Source organism: Adelges cooleyi, unplaced genomic scaffold, assembly GCF_023614345.1.
Source record: "Adelges cooleyi isolate 19-005CV unplaced genomic scaffold, UGA_ACOO_1.1 ACOO_flye_CR_arks_rails_tigmint_CR_PRNA_574, whole genome shotgun sequence".
In the NCBI taxonomy this organism is placed as follows: Eukaryota; Metazoa; Arthropoda; class Insecta; order Hemiptera; family Adelgidae; genus Adelges; species Adelges cooleyi.
Genome location: NW_026096268.1, coordinates 16,604,003 through 16,628,650, shown reverse-complemented (window position 1 = coordinate 16,628,650; position 24,648 = coordinate 16,604,003). Strand labels below are relative to the sequence as shown.

At 30.2% G+C, this 24,648-nt stretch overlaps 1 long non-coding RNA gene across 2 annotated transcripts; it reads right to left on the bottom strand.

Annotated features, from left to right (window-relative positions):
* Window positions 1–2,410: 2,410 nt before the first annotated feature.
* On the bottom strand, window positions 2,411–6,746 carry LOC126843836 (uncharacterized). 2 transcript variants are annotated; one of them, XR_007686486.1, is made up of 5 exons: window positions 6,559–6,746; window positions 5,464–5,575; window positions 4,366–5,172; window positions 3,551–3,924; window positions 2,411–3,454 (listed from the first exon to the last, which is right to left on the bottom strand). It is a non-coding gene; the product is annotated as an uncharacterized LOC126843836 (long non-coding RNA). The 2 variants fall into 2 exon arrangements; XR_007686487.1 differs by lacking the exon at window positions 6,559–6,746 and adding an exon at window positions 6,173–6,490.
* Between the last annotated feature and the right edge of the window lie 17,902 nt (window positions 6,747–24,648).

The window sequence follows — 24,648 nt, the reverse complement described above, 5'->3', positions numbered from 1 at the left end:
ATCTTCTTTGAATGAAGTAATGTTCGTGCTGCTTCCACAATAGTTCTCATTTCACGTTCCGCCCCAGAATTTTGCTCTGGTGTGTACGCTATTGTTTTTTCATGTCGAATGCCATATTTCTGCAAAATACTTGTTACTTCTTTAGAAACAAACTCTAAACCATTATCACTTCTTAAAGCTTTTACTTTATTCCCAGAATCATTTTTAACAGATCTTATAAATAACTCTAATTTATTTTTGACCTCATTTTTATTTTTCAAGTAAAAGACCGTCCGATAATGTGTGTAATCATCCTTGAACAATAAAAAATATTGGGACCCGCCCAGAGACATTATTTCCAACGGTCCGCATAAATCTGCATAAATTAACTCTCCGGTTTTACCCGATGTAGTCGAACGACTCTTAAATGGCTTTCTCGTTTGCTTCCCAATAACACAATCACCGCAGAAAAACTGGTTCCAATCACCGCTTACATTTATATTATGTTTTAGCAAACAAGATTTTACGTACTGTTTACATTGATGCCCAAGTCGTTCATGCCAAAGTTGAATGGAATCCGCGATTGCCGCATTCACTTCCATTTGTCCGTTACCTTGCTCGGTCAATGTCATGTCGTCGGCTATTTGCTGTACAATCTCAATGTTCATATTGTATAACCCGTTTTTGCGTTCACCAGTGCAAACGACCTTATTGTTTTTCAAAAAAATACACTTTTTACTATCTGATTCCAACTTCAAACCTTTATCTAATGCTTTGCCCGTACTAAATAAATTATACTTTAAATTTGGTACATATAACACATTAGACAAATAATTTGTATTCATGTTATTTCCCACATAACATATTATGTTAATATTACCCGAACCTTCTGCCTGTAAATTTGTACCATCGCCAATCCTTATTTCCACTGGCGACCTGAATTTTTTATAGTTCACAAACCACTCTCTGTTGCTTGTCATGTGTTCAGTAGCTCCTGAATCCAAATACCATTGATTCTCTTTGCGATCAGTAACCAAAGATTCACTATAGAACGCTTGACCTGTTAAACTTGTACTTGGCGAATCTGATTTCGCCTCACCCTGATCCTTCTGGTACTTTTGATACTTCTTGCAGTCTTTCTTGAGATGACCTAGTTTCTTGCACCAAAAACAGGGACCTATCTTTTTAGTATTATTATTACTAAAATTACGTTCATTACCAACATTACCACCATTCTTCTTAAAAAATTTCTTTTGAAATCTTTTGACAGTCAAAGCATTGGATTCCTCTGCTTCAACTTCTGAACCTCCTTGAGACATTCTCGATTCTTCTATTAACAACCGAGATGTAAGTTCATTTAAATTTTTACTTGCTTGAGGTACACTGTCCCATGCACTGTAAAAATGTTTATAAGATGGCGGTAAAGTCATAAGAATTTTAGTTAGCAACATATTGTCAGAGATTTTCTCTCCCGATAGAGCGAGTTGGTTTTGAAGATTCTGTAGTTTACTGATATGCGTCGAAATGTCATCTGTAGGCTCTTTTACATAACTGAAAAATTTATTTTGTAATAAATGTATACCTGCTTCAGATTTTTGCTCGTAGATACTTAATAATTTGTTCCACATATCATATGCTGTACTACAATTTAGCAAATATTGTAACGGTCCATTTTCCAATGACGTGACGATTAATCTTTGACATTTACTATCAGCCCTTGACCACGCTATTCGTTCTAACTGAAACCTTTTCTTGGCATCCTCTTCTTTCTCGGAGGTTGCTATTGTATATACTGGCTTTTTATAATCTCCTGTAATTATACCGTTTATCTCAAATGAATTAATTATTACCTTCATTTGAAATTTCCAAAGTGTCCAGCCTTCCGAGTTACTCAGCTTTGTAATCTTCAGTGACTCGTCCATAGTTAAAAGATAACGTACTTAAAAATAGTACTTACTGAACAATTGGAATAAGTGAATTTTAACTACATAAAATACTTAGCCTTCTGATGCTTCACTGTTGTGCCTGAGACTATGTGTCTGGGCCAATAACCTATTGCGATATACGCCTGTATATCTTGGTGGAAGTTAGTATTTAAGTAGAAAATAAAACACAACAATAATATGTTTAACACAATACTATTAAATATAAAAAACACACACAGTATAGAGATAATATATATATATATACAACGTACGTTTCAATTATAACAGCAGCCGTAATAGAATGGTAAATCCAACACCTTAATACTATGTCTTATATACTATACAATCTAGGTTACAGACGTAATTGGTCCTTGTATAAACAACTTAAATATTACTCATGGTTTCTTCAGTGTACACTTATAATACCATATAAGGTTATATAATATTTATTACTTATCCATGACCCAAATAAACAATATTAATTATATTCAATAAAATGTTCCCATGATACAGTACATACAAATTTAATGTAAATTAGTGACGCCGGCAACCTTTCCAAAAGTGAAAAAAAAAATGTCTATATTTACAAACTATAACAACACAACATATCTCTAATTCTTGGTAAAATTTAAGTCGGAAAACAATATTATGTTTTGCTACTTTAATAAATATGTAACATTACAATATACAATTTATGACATAAATAATATTATTGATAATCTAAAATATAGGGTGTACACGGTTTTTTAAATTTCTATACAAATATTTTCTAAATATAATACCTAGTAAATTTTGATAAAATATAAAGTGCAATTAAAAAATTTGATAAAAGATATTTGATCGCCCCAATTTTTATTATTATTTAATATAATACAACAATAGCGTGTCTAGTAAGATCAGGCGCTTAAATGAAAAAAAAAAAAACGCTTGAACCGACACTACAGAGGAACATGAAAAATAATTTAATTAATTAATATGAATAAATAATATTAGTATTAACAACAAATCGATTCACATGAATGATTTTCAGATATATCTGCGTCAATGGTAGTTTCGGACTCTTTGCAGAGTCCATCTTCAGGGTAATGTCACAACTGTTTCGCTGCCGTGACTGTACAGCGGAATAGTCGTGACATAATGAGTCGGAAACGTCGGTAAACAACTATTTACGCGGATATATCCGCAAATCATTCATGTGATATTTCAATCCGCGAAAGTTTCAACACATTACACATTCATAACAAATCATTGTCATTACGAAGCCACTCTGACAATTATGTACAACTAAGGGGGTTATTATTAAAAACATTAAATACAAAAACGTATTGTTATTGGGTGAGAGAATTATTTGGTTGCAACAGCTGTCGACTGTTTGTTCGGATTCACTGCGGCTGTTCTCTTTGCTAGTTCCCTCTTGCGTTTCCTGATCTTCTTTCTCCTGCGATCCAGCACTACAATGCGTGCTTTGTCCGTGGTGTAATCTTTTTGAAGTTTGTTGATTTTATACAAAAAAATCACTGCTTGACGTTGAGCCGAATCCATCTCTGGTGCTAAAATAGAAAAAAAAAACGTCAACATTAATATCGTAACAAACGGTATGTCACGGTTAGGTATAATCAGCGATAATTATTTTAAGTTATACTTACTGAACGTAACCAGCGGTTTACCATCTTTAGTAGGAATTGTTATTTTGCTATGATTGTACCGTTTGCTTTCGGGTTCTAAACAAATTAACCTTAGACGAACTTGGTTCGTACAAACCGCTACCGCCTCAGTTTTGGAAGGCGATTTGGACTCGTAGAAATGATGTTCGCGATCGGGTTGCTGTTAAGGTTGATGGCGCATGGCGTTGAAAAACCCTTTGCTCGTGCTAGGCTTGTGTATGTCGCAATCAACGTTTGGATTCTTCACCCCGTTTCTTCAGCAACGACGACAGTTTTTTGTCATCAACGATTCTTCTCTTCTTGAGCTGGATCTGCTCGTCTTCGGACGACAGCGTTGACGACAACGAATGGTAATACTGAATAAAAACAAGAATAAAATGTATTCGATTATTAATTTGGCAAAACATCACGAACTATCTGTGTACAACTATCAATTACAGATTAGTAATCATATTGTTCATGAATAAAAAAAAAAAATTAAGACAAAAAGTGTTTGATGGCATTTTTTGAATTATTCTATTAATTCTTTGTGAATCCCTGAATTATTTATGGATAATTCATTATATTCAAACATAAAATTAAAGCCACCCAATACTTAAACAAGTTTATTGCTTTTTCAGATATCTCCATAACAATAAAATACCTAGTTAGTTTGAACATTTAGTGAGTTGAAATTACTGAACAATATAAAAGGAATTTGACTAGTCATTAAAAAAAAACCCCAGAAACAGCTCGATTATAATATATATATACATATAAATACACACATTATTAACAAAAGTATTTTAATAGCTCACCATTGGTAGTTCCTCTTCGATTTTTGGTTTGGCTGTAATTTGGTTAGCAGAAGCTTCTCTTTGGATTTTTTAAATAATGGCGTTTTTCCTCAATCATTTTCCTTTTTTTTTAAACAGTAGCTTCTTTAAATTCCTTTTTAACCTTGCTGTCCTTAGGAAGATCTTTTGATTCAGCCAGTACAGAGTCACTTTTAACAGTAGATTTGTTTCGAGCACTATTACCAGAACAAGTAATTGTTTCTTCTATTTTCGTTTTACTTGGCTTTTTAGTCACAGACTCAGTAGCCATTTCCTTTTCTTTCAAAACGATTTCAGACTTTTCTTTTTTTCTGTCAACTTTGTGTGGAATTTCAATGTTGTTCTTTAATGTTGCTGCCACCTTCTCTTCTACCCTTACGGTTTTCAAAGGCTTTTTTTCAGACAAACGGTTCCGTTTTCTTTCCGATTGTTTCAGGCCTGTATTTTTTCTTATCTACTTTCTTAGCAACATGTTTATCACTACTCTTCATAGTTAAAGCAACCTTGTCTTCGACTTTTAAAGTTTTGGAAGGTTTTTTTGGTGTCACCGGTTCTTTGACAATATCGGCTTCCTTTATGAAAGTTTCTATTTTTTCTTTTTATTCCTTAGGTTCTAATTTAATGGCAATAGTCGTTTGCCTGTTCTTATCAAAACTGCTAGAGGGTAACGCTTTATCCACATCATGAATGATACTGCGACTAAATCTGCTTCCAGATCTCACTCCTCTAAGATGACTTATCATCAAGCAGCCGAGTTTTTGGTAGAAATCTTCAATACTATGTAGATACCTAGTACAAACAAAGTACTTATTATCATTCGCTGTTCATCAAATTAATTTCACATACATCATAACTCGTATTGTAATAATTTTTAAGTATAAATTCAAAGTGCATTAATTTTTTCGGTTTTATAAAAACATTTATAAATTATTAATTGATTTTTTCCAAACAGGATGTTATATTATTGTTTTTAAGTTTACAAGGGTAGTTCTTTTTTTAATAAAGTTACACGTTTATTACAATATTGTTTATTTGTTCGTGGTATACTAGCGATATTTAATATTACAAACATACACTTACTGTAGGTAATATTGTTTGACAGAAGAAACACGGTTTGTGGCCAATCCTTTGTGCCAGTTATCCACTGTTAACATTTACTGACTTTGTTAAAACCGCCCAAGTTAATGACAACCTAAAACATAATAAAACACTAAGAATACGACAACTGAATTCTATATTTTATATACACATAACACATCATTGTTACAATTTCTGTACAAATAGTTATTTAAATATATTTAAAACTTAAGTATCCCGTTAAAGATAATTTATTTGTCCATAAATATATCAACTATTTTAATACTAGTATAAATCGAATTTAATAATTTCATTTAGTTTAGTAATTTAAAAAATGTTTGAATAATTTGCATACATCTTCGGACTGACAATCCGTTCCGGACAGCGAATTCATCTAGAAACAATCTCATGATGGCAGAGTTAGACCTTCAAGACCCGTTAAGCCACATCATGATATTATAATAAACATTGCATAAGATTCATCAATCAATATCAATCTATCATGTATAACTTAATAACACACCAAAAGCAATTCAAACATATATTTTCTTCGAATCTATTTTGAAAATTGTGTCAACATAATAAAACACTGTATCAGTTAGTTTTATTAACAGCTACTGTACTGACAATCATTAAACACCCAATTGAATGTTCAATAGATTCTCTTTACGCTAACGTGTACTTTAAGCTAAATTAAATATCGATTAAATACCTTGAACAGTTTGTACATATCAACATTTTTGTCGTTAATCATGGGTGCTTGGTTTTTATAGGTGTCCCTCGGACATCCATAACATTGAATAATAGTGCCCAAAAGGGTCTTCAATAGATTCTTAATTGGAGTTCTAAGAAATGTTGATAATTTTATTGTAAACAGATAAAGGATAAAAATAAATCTGTAGCATTATAACAGAACATGATAAGTCAAAGCGGAATTATCTGTAAAAGCGGTTCAGTTATTTGACTAACAATGTTAACAAAGATGGAAAATTATATTGCAAACGTGGCAAAAAAAGAATTACCTAAAATTTATAAAGAAAACTAACTAACTTCTGCCTTAATTACCAAACAGAAATGTATTAAATTTTAATTTTTTACATCAATATTATAACGCCTTCACTGTCATGACACAGTTTTTTTCGAGTCCAAACAGTAAGTCACGGTCCTAATGTGGCCGAAGTTCATCTTTGTCCAGATATAAAATCGCTTTTTCAACAGCTATAGAAATTTGAATTGTATTAACGAAAAGATATTTATAAAAATAAAATAACAATGCTATAATTATAATAAATACCCGTTTTTAAAGTAGGATTTTCTACTTTGGGGGCTATTTCTTTTGTAAATTCTGTAATTTCTTTTTTCAAAACTGTACAGCTGCAAATGGAAGTGTTGTTATGGTTAATTTATAAAAATAAACACATTAATAGGTTATTAAATTCAATTAGTATTATTTCATCAACTCACTATTTTCCATCTTTAAAAGAACGAACCAAGTAGTCTTCCAAAACGTTTGTTTTGACTGCAAATTGTGCAGTAGGCGCTAGCACTAACCCGGGAAACCAATTGTCTCTGACTTTTTTTTTGTTATTGAACTCTATGCACACCATGTTACCAATGTCTTTTTCTTCCATTTCTAAAATGTCTTCCTCTCCACTTTCCCTGTAAAAAATCAATCAAAATAAGATTATTCACACTACATAAAACCTTTTGTTAAAACTTAAAATCATTGAATACAATACCTAACTATTGAAATATAAAAAAGAGCATCAATTGTTTAAACAATTAAGATTATTTAACAGCTAAACTAAGTTTATTTAAATTATTTAGTATACAGTTAAGAATTAAGTAAAAATAAATTGTACAAAGATTTTTTTGATAAAAAATAAATATTGAATACATTTAAAAGTCTAAAATATCAAAAATAATAACTAATAAAATAATAAAACTCTTAGAAATTTGTCGTACCAACAGTGTTTTGACAATAGTCCTGTATTTTTTGAATTGTTCCTTCTTATAACTCTTTCTTTTCATTACATTTGCACCAATCTACAAAAAAAGAAACGCATGTTTTCTTGATCATACTAAATTTTGATTTAGCACATATTGCTAAAACACAAAACCTGTATATGTATATATATATATATATAACATAAACTAACCTTGCATTTTACTGATTTTGAGATTTTCCTGATCTTTGCATCACAAAATGCTCCTTTATACTAGGCACTGACCTCAGTACCGACAGCAAGAAGTGGAGGTTCGACCAAATTCACCTAATCACATAAAAACAATATTAGACTACATCAAAAAATAAGTTTGTAAGAGTTAAACAATTGCATTAAAAAAAAAAAAACTATAATGCTTTCCAATTAGAATATTTATAATTATATAAAAATATAACAATAGCATGCATTGAAAAGTTTGCTGGACTTAAAATATAGATTGTGAAGCCTAAATAAAATAGTGTACCTTGATGTTTTTAATAAAAATGTCAAATTATGTGTTCACATTACTATTTTACCTTAGAGTAAATAAAAAAAATGAAAATAGTTTACTAAAAGTATGTGTTCACACTTAACGTAACAATATAATCCAATAAGATATTTTTACATAATTATATTTAAACTGTTCAGTATCAAAAACACGTACATATATTTATAATTTGTAAATAGCGTATTAAGGAAATTAATTATAAACTATACACCATTGTGTTAAGATAAAAAAAAATTCACAGTCACAATTATAAGTATTGTATGACTTAAAACAATTAATACATTAACATGACAGTTGTGTGTTAGATTTCATTAAAATGTAAAGAAGAAACTCACAATTATCCATTAAACAATTATTGAGGTGTTACACCAATAGAATAATGTAAAAAATTAGTTTTTTGTACATAAATAATAAAATGGAAATAATAAGGGTGCAAATCTTTGGTTGACAAATAGTACTCAAATTATATAGTATTTCTCAGAATTATACTCCGGTCGAATAATATCCCTAGTCTTAATCAATTGCTTTCAAAAACCTGAGTACCTTGCGGTCGAGTGAGTATTCCCAAAGAAAGATTTCCGAATGACCATTTATACAGTTTAAATAGTGGTAGATTATCATTATTACATTAGGAGATTATCTTTTTACAGTGGTAGGTGATTTTGTGAGGAAGGAAAGTAATGCTAATGGTCATTATCATAATTTGATATCTGCTTGCCAACTACATAGAACCTAGAGACCACCACTGAAAAACCCCAACCATTTATAAATATTGATATTATTGTACATCAATAACCATTTTAAATGAACAAGAACCAAAATATAAACAAATATTGTTTGCAAAAAAAGCAATTGAATTTAATGTTAGAAATCTCCAACTACAATACTAGGATATTATAAAATTACCGTTATATTATGGGTTTTCAATATTGTAAGTAGTTAAGGGTTAGTTTAAATTATTCCTATTATTATCTGTTTGAATACTTATTTAACGGTTTGGCATAAACTTCCTGCAATACCTTTTTAAATTAATTAACTTTCAACAATAAATACTAACCATGATGATTTTTGTGTTTGTTTTCGTGCACAATATTATTACTAATTTACAGTCGCGTCCGTTAAATCAAATTATAATGTATATTGAATGTGATTTTGATCTGTAAAAAAACAAAAATTCAAAGTTTATTTATGGTTATATAATAATGTTATTATTTATAATGATTGAATTTATGAAACTTCTATAAATTTCAAGTAATGTCAAGTAGGTATCAAATTATCACATATTATATGCACATTATAATCATTCATAATATCATACAACTAAAGCTCGAGTTGATTTTGATAAAAAATGGTGGCTTCTTGGTATTTCTAATACAGTTTGTACATATTTAATAATATGGTTTATAACTTCTAGGTAAACTTTAGTGTAAAATACAATATAAATGTGTAAGACATATTATATAGTGTGCAGTTGTTTATCTGTAATTGGGTTAACTACTAACAAACTTAGTAACTACAAAGGGAAACACGACAAAAGGTCGCCCGACAAAACGTCGCCGGACAAAAAATCGACAAAACGTCGCCGGATAAAAAATCGACAAAACGCCGCCGGACAAAACGCCGCCCTAAAAAAACCGCCTCTCAGTAGTGCCAACACTAACAATACTTGTATACAATATACGATTATTAATGGTGTTAGTTGTGCTGCCAGCATGACATATTATTAAGGAGTAATTATTAGCTAACGACTCAAACGAGGCTGTTTTTAAAAAATATTTCCAGATGGCATTTTGAAAGAGACAAAAAGTCCGAACGTATATTTTTTACCACCAAAAAAACGATATTTTATTATCTCTAGAAAACTGTTTACCTATTATTGAACTGTTATCTTTGTTTATTTTATAAATGCGTGTAGGTATCACCTATAATCTATATATTTTTTAGTACATATTGCTAAGTGTATAGGTACAAAATGGAAGTTAATGTTTTAAAGTTGCCGCGCTGGTTGAATTACCTGCCAAATATACCTTCTTAGGGACGAAAGTATACACAGCCCTGTTTTACTTCGTATATTTGTTATTCTTTATTAGTATTAAGTAAAATTATATTATTATTTATTAAAAAATGGTCTTAACAATGGCGGTTCTAAAAAAAAATATGAAATAACATTTAACCACTTTTTGTATCCATTGCATTTTTTTTATAAATATATTCATTTAAAAGTATTCCCATTTTTGCGTATATATTAGTTTTAAAATTTTAACATAAGAACATTGAGAAAATTAACAAGTAAGGGGAAAAAAAAATGACTAATTAGTTCTTGTGCGTGTACATTTTGTTTTTGTTAAGTCAGTCGGCCGAATGGACTTGGGAACAATGACTTCGCTACACCCTTGGCCAGAAATTAAGTTAATTTGTTGTGTGTGAATTTTATTTTGTATTTGTTTAGTTAACTGTTTGTTGCACCGGTGAGGCAATTCTAGTTTAATTACTAATGATAACCGAAAAAGGAACTTTTTTAAATTATTAAAGTTTTCAAATTATCAACATTATACATACATTACACATTTGACACTACAGTAACTCTTTGGTATTACTAGGCAACCCCATTCATCCCTTTTGAGCTACTATATACACAAAAATTTAAGTAGGTATGTATGTTGTACATAGTATACAGAACGTGCAAAGAAGTACCCAAAAATGATTGGTGTTTGTTTGAATAAAAGTTTAATATTGTTATTAGGCAGCGCAGCATTTTTATTTTATTTAATAGATAAATCAACAAATTATTTTTGAAATAATAATATGTAGAGTTTAGAAATTAAGCCCTCGAAAATATTTGTTTGTAGTGATGAGTTTTTAATATTCAGTTGTCACTGGGTGTTAGGTACATTCTGTATAACTTATCTTCTTATAAACAAAACAAAAATTTAAAGCCACCGCTGACTGAGGCGTCCAATCGAATGGACAACAGAAGGGTTATGGGGTGGCGAAGGAAGGTGTTTGTTTTGACTAGAAACCTAATAAATTTCCAAAAATAGTCTGTAACCGTTGCGAATTTAATACATACAGAAATAATGGGATATTGACGATTTATAATATTATTGAAAATAATTTTCGTTTAAGTATTTCAATGTACACCGATAATTTTCTTAAAAAAAAACTCTATCATTAACATTTAAAGCGACGGAATTCCGTCTTTTTACATTATACATTTAATCTTGTAAGCAATATGTCTGTCATTCTTTGATTATTCTGAGGATGTCCCCGGCGGGTATAGGTTGTCCAAGAAAAAATCCGAATTTCAGTTATTTGGACATAATAATGTCCGTAACCAATGGTTGTCCAAAGTACATCCCATTCTATGCCTACATATTTTATTTGTGGTTTACTACTATATATCCATATCATGACAATATGACACCAAATACCAGTGCCCCCACAAGCGAAGGTATCAGAGAGGTCTGGGGCCCTTATGTACAGGCCGTATTGGCGCATAGGCACTGTGCCTAGGGCCTATGAAAATGTGTGGCTACTATTTTTTAGTAACCCTTTATGTTTTTTTAAATTATTATTATAAGTTAATGTACAATATGTATACGTTAGCACAACACGTAAAATATTATGTATATAAGAATTTACAGACAAAAACAATTTATTACTCGTATTACCGCCAAAATATATTTCAAAAATGATTTTTAATTTATTAAAATTCCATAATATCAAAAGAAAAACAAGTAATTCAAAGAATTACATTTTTTTTAAAAACATAGTGTACAAGATTATCAAAGATTATTTTGGGAAGTTGACGCTCTTGCTTCTGGACCCACTTCTAGAACCTCTGCTCTAATGGAGGATTTTACACAGCAAAATTGGCCGTTTTCGGTGTGTCACTGTGATATATCAACTCACAAATTTGGAATACATTATATCCAATGTGTTATTTCATCTACAACTAAAGCTGTCTAATAATTGTAGGTAGGGATATAATATCTCAGTTTAGGACATATGATATAGCTTCATTATATAAACACTATTATTATTGAAATTCATATTTTTATTTATTCCATTTTTATTAAGCATGACCTACATGATAATAATGACCCAGATACAGGGGCGACATTTCAGTTTTTCTTAGGGTGGGGCAACATTTTTACAAATATAAATATTTTTTCCAAAACACTTAGATTCAAAACAGTAATAATACAAGTATTATAAACCTTCATACATATTATACTTGGTAGTCAGTTCAGACGGTTTATTATAGGGTAAGTAAATGTAGGTAGTTGCATAAAAAACAGATAATTTACGGCCTTATGTATCGAAAATTTGACCAGCCCATAAAAATTGACGCCACTGCCCAGATAGATTGATATATTTTTATTGATATTGATAAAACTATAACGATGTATCTAAATATCGATAAGTATAAAATATAATGTTAATAATTATATTGCAACTGGATGATTGTATCGATATTAAATAATCAATAAACTCGAACTGTACGTACGCCCATTCCTAGTGCAGCCTGCATGAGATGATATCGATTCTTAATAAAAATATCGATATTTTAATATAGTTGATCATCTTGTTGTTGCGCTACCTTATAAGTGTGTTGTTATCATAGTCCAGTCAGTTAATAAACGTCCGTGCGATAGTCAGCATGTTGTTCATACCTGCTCATCATAACCTAACATAACATGGCGCAGACGGTATTGTGTGTAGTGCGTAATTAAAACACTATATAAAATTAAAATTAAATGGCAGAGTACGAAAAACCGGAAAAACTAAATCTAAACGGTAATGTCGAATCAAACTTTGAATTGTTTCGTCAAGAAGTCGACATTTACTTCACGGCCAATGAAACGTACAAAAAATCGAAAGAAATTCAAGTTGCCAGACTTTTAAATATAATGGGAGCTGAAGCTAGGAAGATTTACTTCCAAATAAAAGACTCCATAGAAGAACAAACAGTAAGTGCGATATTGGATGCTCTAAAATCACGGTGTATACCAAAAAGGAATTTGGTTATGTCGCAATTCAAATTCTTCCAACGGAAACAAGTCACAGCGGAACCATTTGACAAATTTTACACGGATCTCAAGGAACTGGTAAAAAATTGCGAGTTCAAAGATGCAGAGAATCAATTAATGTGCACTCAAATAGTTTTGGGAATACAAAACAAAGAAACACAACAAAAACTTTTGGAGAATAATATGGATTTGGAGAAAACTGTTCAATTTTGTCAATCAATCGAGTTATCGGAAAAAAGCAGACAAGAAATTGAAACAACAACAGTAACAGCCAATGGGAACATGTCAGTATACAGAGTGAAATCAAACTATCAATGGCAACAAAACAACGGTAAAGGTAAACAATTTAGTAGAAATAACAGAGATTATGTAAATTTTAATAGTAATATTAATTATAAAAATAAAAGCAATGTCAAATATTTATGTAAAAAATGTAATCGTGAACATGGGCCAAAAAATTGTCCTGCTTATGGTAAAAAGTGCAATAAGTGCTCAAAAATTAATCATTTTTCAGTAGGGTGTAAAAATAAAAAGGGTAATGTGAGAGTAATGGATTTAATAGAAACAGAAAATTTAGATAAAGTACAAGAAATGAGTAGTGAAGAAGAGTACTTAACTGTAAATAGTATTAATAAAGACAGGGTAAAAAATAAAATCGATGACAAAAAGTGGTTACAAGTAATAAAAATTAATAATCTTAATGTTGAAGTGAGGTTGGACACAGGTGCGGAGGTAAGCATATTACCGTATAATATGTATAACAAATTAAATCCAAAGCCTATAATAAACAAATGTAATATTAAAATAGAAACGTTTGGAGGTTTTTTAATAAAACCATTGGGAACAGTATGGGTAGAGTGTCAGATTAAGAATGGAAAAACAGTAAAAGGAAATTTTATAGTTGTTAATGATATAATAATTCACGATGAGCGAGAAAAGAAAATTGAGACTATTTTAGGTTCAGAAATGTGTGAAAAATTAGAATTGGTTAAAAGAATAACATTGATAAACAAAGAAAATAAATTTATGGAAAAGAATAAAGATGTATTCTCGGGGTTAGGTTTATTCCCTGAAAAATGTAAGTTGATTCTAAAAGATAAAATAAGTCCAATAATAAATACAGCTAGACGAGTGCCACTATCAATAAGAAACAGATTAAAAGAGACATTAGAACACTTAGAACAAATTAATGTAATAGAATTGGTTAATGAACCAGTCGACTGGTTATCTAATATAGTAATAATAGAAAAGCCAAATAAAAAATTGCGTATATGTTTGGATCCTCAGGATCTGAATAAATCACTCAAAATAGTTAAATATCCAATTCCAACTCTAAAAGAAATAATACCTAAACTAAAAGGAAAAAAATATTTCACTGTAATAGATTTAAAAGATGGGTTTTGGCAGATAGCGTTAGATAAAGAATCTAGTAAATTATGTAGCTTCTGTACACCATTTGGTACATATAGGTTTCTGAGACTACCATTTGGGTTAAATGTAGCTCCAGAAATATTTTTAAGTTTGTTAAATAAATATTTTTCTAGAATTAAAAATATAGTTATTTATTTTGATGACATCTTGATAAGTGCGAATACAAAAGAGGAGCATGACGCTATACTAGAACAGGTTATACAAGTAGCGAGAGAAAATAATATTAAATTTAATAAAGAAAAAATACAGTATGAAATGAATGAAGTAAAGTTCTTAGGATTTTTATTTAATGAAAATGGAATGAGGCCTGATCCAAGTAGAGTGGAAGCAATTAATGATTTGAAAGATCCAACAAATAAAACTGAATTACAGAAAATATTAGGAATGATAAATTATTTGAGAGATTTTATTCCGAATATGTCACAAATAACGTCAGCTTTAAGAGAATTACTAAAAAAAGATAGAATTTGGTGCTGGAATGAAAAACATTCGGATGTGCTTAAAGAAGTGAAAAGGTTAATGTGTAACGCAGTAACTTTAGTTAACTTTGATCCTAATGAAAAAATAGAGATACAGTGTGATGCTTCACAAGATGCGATAGGATCATGCTTACTGCAAAATAAAAAACCGGTATGTTTCTTGTCCAGATCGTTAACAGAAACAGAGAAAGGGTATGCTCAAATTGAGAAGGAATTATTAGCAATATCATATACATGTCAAAAACTTCATAACTATATTTATGGAAATGAGAGTATAATTATTTATACAGATCATCAACCGTTAATCAGTATTATTAAGAAGAATATGGACAAAATACAAAACAATAGAATAAAAAGGTTGAAAATGAAGTTACTTTTGTATAAATTTGAACTTGTATATTTGCCTGGTAAACACATGTACATAGCAGATTTATTGAGTCGTAATTATTTATGTAAAGATAGTATAATAGATGATATAAGTATGAATGATGTGGTACACACAATAAAAGTTGGTGAAATTAAGTTTAGTGAGGAAAAATTAGATAGATATAAAGCTAGTGTCAATAATGATTTTTCATTAAATAAAATATTAAAGTATTATAAAGAAGGCTGGCCTAAAAATATAGTAAAGTCTATAGAAAATATGGAATTATTACATTATTATAAATTAAGAAATAACATAACAGTTGATGATAATTTAATCTATTGGGAAAACAGACTGCTAATACCAAAACAACTAAGACCAGAAATAATGTCAATTCTCCACGAAACTCATTTAGGTATAGTAAAAACGAGGGCAAAGGCTAAACATCATGTATATTGGCCAGGTATAAACTCAGATATAGAGAACAAAATTAACAATTGTGAAGTGTGTCAGAAATATCAAACAAATAATACGAAAGAGCCATTGATTTCTCATGAAATTCCCGACATACCTTTTCTTAAATTAGGAGCAGACATAGCTGATGTGCTGGGAAAGAAATATCTTATCTTAGTTGATTATTACTCGAGATGGCTTGAAATATTTGAGATTAGGAAAATAAATTGTTCATCAATAATAGATAAGTGTATGGAGGTATTCAGTAGGTTTGGAATACCTGAAACTTTAATTGCAGACAATGTGCCTTTTAATAGCTTTGAGTTTCAAAAGTTCGCTAATGAATTAAATTTTACAATATCCACATCAAGTCCTTATTATCCAAAAAGTAACGGCTTAGCGGAAAAATTTGTTGGTATAGCTAAAAAAATGATAAAAAAATGTACTTTAGAAAAAAAAGATATACGATTATATCTATTAAATTATAGAAATTCAATTATAACAAGTTTAAATAGCTCACCGGCACAACTTGCCATGTCAAAAATGTTAAACACTAAACTACCAATAAAAAAGATTAAATTGTGTCCAAAAATTATAAATATAAGCGAGGAAAATAAAAGAAATCAAGAAAGGAGTAAAAAGTATTATGATATGAATGCAAAAGTTAGAAAAGACTTCAGAGAGGGAGAGTTAGTTTTAGTTAAAGACATAAAAAAATCAATTTGGATTAAAGGTAAAATAATTAAAAAACTAAGAGCACCTAGGTCGTATTTGGTTGAGATCAGTGGTGTTATATATAGAAGAAACTCGTTTCACATTAGACACATTTAATAATTTATTGTTAATGTTTTATATTATTATTATTATGTTATTAGAATATGTTGTAGAAGTTCTTATTGTCAATGTTTTATATTATTATTATTATGTTATTAGAATATGTTGTAGAAGTTCTTATTGTCAATGTTTTATATTATTATTATTATTATGTATATGAATTATTATTTGTAAATAAGAGAGATGTGTTGTTATCATAGTCCAGTCAGTTAATAAACGTCCGTGCGATAGTCAGCATGTTGTTCATACCTGCTCATCATAACCTAACATAACAATAAGTATCCAAAAATATACATTGCCAAGTTAAGGGTTAAAAACGATTCATTGATTCGAACAAGACGGAAGACTCAAAATTAGTTGATCACCTATTTTTGATTCAGTTGACCGTCGAGTCAACGCCGGAGATCGTACAATATTACTCATATTACTTTGGTACTAACGGTTATTAACTTAATGAAATGTAATGAGGTAACATATTTTAGACGTATATCAATGATAATTATTAATTTTCATAATTTTCTCAAACCAAATTATAATATGTATCATGAAAAATTAATTTACATTATATTTCAGTATATTATTTAGTCCTACAACTTTACAGGTTGAATTCTAAAATAGTGCAATTATATAAAAAAAAATTGTATTTAATCATCAGTACGAGAAGTATAATAAATTACGAAAACCGAATGCAATGTAGGTGACCTAGTACTTTTAGGGGTAAAAATGTATTCTGTTGTATAAAATATATATATTTTATAAGTTTTTAGACTTCTTGCGATATAAATTACCATAAAAGTTGTAAATAAATGCAAAAAGTGTTGAGAGGGAGCCCAATTGATGAACCCGGTATCACTCACTCCTGGGAACCGATCACGCTCGACCGCACCACATATAGTTTTTATAATGCGTTGCGATTTTTTCTTGGCTAGGTCCCCTCGCCAACCCGCGATAAGGAACTTCGTTCCAAAAATAATAGGAGATTTAAATCTAACAGATGCACATCATATTATTTATGTAATCAAATCTAAATATACTTAAATTACTTAGATTAACTATTGTTAGTTTTAAATATAGATATAAAAAACATTTATTTTCGGTGGAAATATATACTATATTATGCTTATTTATATGTTGTATAGTAGTGCCATTTATACTTACAGTACAACTGGTTAGGTACTATTTAATTGTACTCGGTAATCGGTATATGGAATATCTCACATGATTGCATTAGTGATTTGCAAACAAATTAGTAGTAGGTATATTACTATAAAGTGTAGGTATGTAATATTAATTAACATGTTAAATGTTTTATCAAGTGTATAAATAATGTGTCAGTTTATTAAAACTTGTTGATAGTAATGAAAAAATGTATAGGGCCAATACCAAATGATGATTGTATTAAATCAAACGCGATTTTTATTTAAATGATTGCATTTTTTTTATCGAGTGTAGTAAAATTTGCCTGGTTTGTGGTAGATTAAGTCAAAATAAGTATTAATAAGTAAACATTTGGAATATAATCGTAATTTGTTTTAGCTCTTATTATAAATTTTCAATTTTATAAATATTTTGTTTTTTAGGGGACTATAGTATCCCTAAAGGGAATTATCTAAGGGGTTAATTCGATCATCCTTTAACGTTTCGGACAACACACGTGACTTAGATGTGATGTTTTCGTCTTAAAACGATTTCAGCGCCACTGCATCTCAACGTATATTCTTTTTTCAATGGAGAATTGGAATATAATAGCCGTCGTTTAATTGTTATTAACCTTTCGGTCCATATTCTTTGTGGTTCTGCGAAGACAACAGATGAAGACTTTATTTATAAGACTTTAATAGTTGTTATTATTCACATAAGACCTGCCGTTTTTTGTATACTTTTAAGTATTTTTTTTCTTAATAAACAAAGTCTGATGGAAGTCGCGAGCACGGATTAATTTAGTTCTTCAGTTTATTTTAATTAAAAATTGTCTATGAAAAATACATCAGATTGTTTTTATATTGGTATACCTAATTGGTTCGTTCGTTGTAAAAGTGGTGTGGCTCCAAAAAAGAAAAAAGTTTAAGTTTATTGCATTAGTTTTGGTTTCATTTTCCAAGTCACTATAAATTTGTATAACCATTGATTTGTAATAAACATTAAAAGAGGTACAAGTATTTGATCAGTGTTTTCTATTTTTTTTTTTTTTTTTGCTACACATTAATTTTCAAAAAGCTCTTTCTTTCAAAATTCAATTATAAAATGTCATTTAACCATAATAATAAATATTTAAAAATTAATATGGTCAAATGAGATGGATGATTACTATTTACTCCTTAATAATATGTCATGCTGGCAGCACAACTAGCACCATTAATAATCGTATATTATATACACATATTGTTAGTGTTGGCATTACTGGGAGGCGGTCTTTTTACGGGCAGCGTTTTGTCCGGCGGCGTTTTGTCGATTTTTTATCCGGCGACGTTTTGTCGATTTTTTGTCCGGCGACGTTTTGTCGGGCGACGTTTTGCGGTGTAACCCTACAAAGCTATAAAATATCAAAGATAAGAAGATAGTGTCGAAAAGTCTGTGGTAGATTAATTGCCCAGCAGGCAAGATACAAGTGTTTCATTTCCAGTCATGCTGATAATTTTTTTTATAGTTTTCCGAGTCATCAACATATTGTCTAACTTAGAATAAGCTTAAAGCAAACAAATGTCAAAAACTTAGCTATATTAGTTATTAGGTATGTATGACACACGCAGAGATGCTTGGGGATTCGTCAATATTTGTTACTATATTATCCTAATTTTTAATTAATTAAAATAAATTGACAATGCTTTTGACTGAAAATCACAAAAATATTATGTGTCAAGTTTACTATACATGATGGACTGCCATAGACTACTCTACAGAATGGAACTATAGTACACATTTATCATTCTTGTAACGTTAGTAATTATGTCACCGAAACAAATATAATAGTATAGTTGATGCAGTAGCTTGGACTTATCATAAATTTATATTTTAAAATACATACGCTTTAAATGTTAAGATTTTTATCATTAAATTTATAGGCTAGTTAAAACTAATAATTGTTTGCAATGCCTAATCAAATACTGTACTAGAAAAATAACAGTTTTTTGGAAACAAATTCGAGAAATATTATAAAGATGGATACAGTTGTGCGTTAAACAGTCAATAGACAATCGGTTATCAAGCGGACAAAAAAAAGTGTTGCGTTGAAATGAAAAACAGCACTTAGCCGAGCATACAAACAATTTACACAATATTAGATTCATTTTACTCACCATATAATGCCGCTTCTTGTTTTCTAGTATAAGAGATCGACCGACGAAGTCATCATAAACGTGGACGATGCATTTGGATCTAGAAATCAAAAAACTGAAATGATGCGATGGAATTTCGAACGTTTATTGTAGATAAAACGTATTACCTTGTCCGAAAAATAATTGCGTTTTAGTTGTTACCCGCGTTAATTCGTATCTCAAATACACTGTAAAAAGAAAATTTAACGACTTTTTTTTGTACTTTAAAGGCCAGCTAAAGCCACTTATAGTAGGCGGTAGCTGTGTAGGTAAATACAAAATGTATTTAATCAATGGCTATTAGCTGAAGACAATTTATTAAACGGCTCATTTACATTTTACACTAATCGTCAATCGACGACGATTTTGATAACCGAATGTGGCCAAAACATAGACCTATAAAGAAATGGACTGAGAGTAGAGAGAGAGATCGATATCGTTATAAAGAGACAGAGATATTTGTTAGGTATGGCATTGAAGAAAATATAATATCACGGAAAAATAGTATATGATGATAATACCCGATAACGAAATTTTAATATTTAACATATTTAATTAATTTTATTTATAGGTTTATGGGCCAAAACACTGAACTCAATATATATTTTTCAATTCATAATTTTTTAAAATAATTATAAACATTAAAAATTGTTTTTATGGTCTGGTAACGAGTATCGTGTGACATAGTTAAAATAAATGATATACTCTTTGACTTTCAAATATGAGCGGGCTGACGGTAAACAGCAAAACCAATTGAAATATTGAATTATCGAATATTGCACTGCAATACATAAATATCGAATTTATTTATAAAACTTTTTAACCAATACACCTTATAAACCTCATACCTCAACTTTTTCCTTATATTTGTTTTAATTTTTTTTTATTGAAGTGCCTGTTGTACATGTTATATTCGCATTTTACTCGTAACTTATTTTCTTATCGTAATGCTCCCTTGCGAGCCGTACGTACCTATACTTAAAAATAAAATTCCACATATTATTATAACAAAATAGCGTACGAAATGTCCGTTATTATTTTGCCTACGGTATTTATTGATTATTATTTTGATCGTGTTATACTCGACTGAATACTTAAAATCCGTTTAGCTGTGTACAATAGCCTACACTCTATATCATGTTGAGTAGCTGTATTGATTTTAGTGCCCGGGCGCGCTATAGTCGAGTCTCAGTTTTCGTGAAACGTACTATAGTTTGAAGTTTCACACTAGTGCGGTATTGATTAGTTTATGTACCTACAGTCTACAGATGGGCGATGGCGAATGCCGGATGCCCAATTAAATATTAATACATTTCTCAATTTCTAATATATTTATTTGTTGTTATTGTTAACTTTTGCACCGGTTTGTTTGTGCGATTTTTTATTTCAATTATGAACAATTCAAAAAGTGTTTCATACCGCAAATGTGGTGTGAAATACCGTAAGAATAGAAATTCGCTACATTCAGCTAAATATGTAATTAGTCACTTCACGTTACCGAAGGACTCTGAAAGGTTAGAATATTTAAATTAACTTCGGTATTCTTATTGTCTTCTTTCTACTTCTGCAATTCGCTATTTTTAATCAAATGCGGAGACCGTTTGGCTGCGTATTGAGTGTTGGATATTAATAAGACAGCGGTAGACAGCACATGACAAGAATGCCTTACCTTTTTAAAATATTAAATAATGTAATATATCACATAAAGTATTTTATACTGATATACTTTTTATTGTTCTAGACGTGCGATGTGGATTGAGAATTGTGTCCCCGTACTGGCTGACAAAAACGTTGTCGTTAAAGATTATTTTGAAGACAAAAATATGGTCCTGAATGTTAATCGTAGAAACAGGTTAACAAATAATGCTGTCCCTACCCTCTTTAACGGTAAGATATTTGTAAAATTATTATCAATAATATTTTCTAGATAGTAAAAAATATATACTGTGTATAATATATTTGTATGTTGTATTTGTATTATATTTTTGTAAGGACTAACGATTATTGGCGTAACTGAATTAGGTCATAACCATAGCATATTAGTAGTATTATTTTTATTTGCGCATACTTCTTCTTCCGCCCTAACTTTTAAACTTGTATAACTTTGAAAAAAAGTGGTTCAAAACTGGTTATCAACTAGTCAACACTTTAGGTAAAATATTCTTAATTTAATAAAACATAAACGTTACCTTTTTGAGTTTCAAAAGTTGATATTAAAAAAACAATTTGGTAGGAACATACAAATTTGTAGAAAATATTTTTAAAATTAAAGAGTTACAAGTCTTTTGAAGGGCAAGTGGTGATTATAATATAAAATTAATTTTATTATTTATTATATTTGTATTTAAAGCTTCTATTTGTTTGTTAATGCCTTACCTTTTTAAAATATTTAATTATGTAATACATCACATAAAGACGTATTTATACTGATATACTTTTTATTGTTCTAGACGTGCGATGTGGATTGAGAATGGTGTCCCCGAAGTGGCTGACAAAAACGTTGTCGTTAAAGATTATTTTGAAGACAAAAATATGGTCCTGAATGTTAATCGTAGAAACAGGTTAACGGATAATGCTGTCCCTACCCTCTTTAACGGTAGGATATTTGTAAAATTAATATCAATAATATGTTCTAGATAGTAAAAAATATATCCTGTTGTATTATATATTGTAAGGACTAATGATTATTGGCGTAAATTAATTAGGTCATAACCATAGCATATTAGTAATATTAGTTGATATTAAAAAAAACAATTTGGTAGGAACATACAAATTTGTAGAAAATATTTTTAAAATTAAAGAAGTTACAAGTCTTCTTTTGAAAGGCAAGTGGTGATTATAATATAAATTTAATTGTATTATTTATTATATTTGTATTTAAAGCTTCTATTTGTTTGTTAATGAGGTATTTTTATTAAAACATTTGTATTTAACTGAAAATGTTTTAAAACATCTAAAAATATATGGTTGAGGTGTATAAAACTGATTTAATAAATAATGTTCACAGCTTAGTTCAACTGTAGATTTTTTGGAAGTATGGACAATTTTAGTGCATTTCAATTTTAAATTAGTTACCGTCTCACTAGCTGTGGTGGTTTTATTTTCATTAGCATGTCATTCTACTTAAAAAACATAATATTTTCCTTCAGTCGCCACTAATAAAATAACTTCCTATTTTCCATTGAATTTACACTAGCACCATCTGAATCAACACTTTTAATGATACCCAGGCACTAGAGGTCTGTGCGGTCCTAATAAAATGGGACCGGACCATGAAATTGAAAAATACTACTTATCCGGACCGGACCGACACGTAAAATATTATTTTGTAACTCGGACCAACCCGGACCGGGTTAAGATAACAATTTTTTTTTAACCGATAACGCGATAGGCGGTAAGTGATAACGATAATATTATAATCAATACTAGTATAAGTGTATTATGTGTACCGTGTACGACAGACGACAGTTGGTTTTCAGTTTTTACCTGGCGTTAACCGTTTGTCAATCAAATTAACTGTAGTAACCGGACCGCAAAAGTCAGGATCTATAAACAATATACATTGTATATTATACAATAATTATTACTTGACTAAAAGATCATTTTTTTTATATATATATATATTTATATATATATATATGGTCAAATGAGATGGGTCATTATATATAGCGCCTTCGCGTAATTATGGTTACTGCTCTCGTTCTATCTTACGGCAGACGAAAACAAATGCAATCATACAAAAGCCTGTTAAACTATCCTAACGTGTTTTAAACAATTGCTTAATTATTTTCGTCCCTTTGAATTCGACATGCCGATGGAAAATGTTTACCGCGACGGTCTTTGATAAACTCATGACCTCGCTCTCGTAGTAATACCGTGTCATACCCATACTCTTTTGTTCCTATTAAATCATTAAATTGCTTCCGACGGTTGTAATATACCGTATAGGCGTCTAAGATCAAAGTGTGTGTGGTACTTCAGAGATCAAAAGTTTTTTACATGGAAAATTCCGGTTTGAAAACAAATTAAATTATATCAATTAAATAAATAATTTAATTATTTATAACGACAATAAAGAGATTGTCCCACTACCATAGTTGTTGCATAAAGTCATGTAGGACATAAATGACAACTTGAGTTTACCTTGGGCATACATTATCTAAGCTATATAATTATATACATATGGGATGTAAGCATACATCGTTTAGTGCGGTTATTCACAAGCTTCGATCTCTCTCTCCCACTGCTCATAATGCCGAATATTCTAACTTTCTTAGGACCGTGTTCGATAATTTTACAAAAAAAAAAAAAATATACAGACTTTAAGATGGTTTTTTAAACCTTTGAACAATTTCAGCTCCGAAGATTGTGTAATAATACAGGGTCCGGCAAAAAAACCTCCCTTATTTAAAAATGGCACTGTGTGAGTTGTGGTGGTGGTACAACGGTGGAGGGGGTATCGATCGATAGCTGTATACATGCTATTTTCTTCTGACCTAACCTAAACCAATTGCTAGGAATCATGACGAGGGAGAAGTCTGGTTCCAACAAGACGGTGCCACAGATTACACTTCGCGGCGCTCCCTAGCAATCTTGAGAGAGATGTTTCCTGGACGTCTTCTCTCTTTGCGAGGAGACATCACCTAACCGCCAAGGTCACTTGATTTATCCCCTTGTGGTTTGGGGATTTAAGGAGGCAATCAAACAGGCAGTGGCTGCCATTATACCGGAAATGACACGAAGAGCTATGGCCATTCTCGAAAGTTAAAAGTGTAACCTGTGGCACC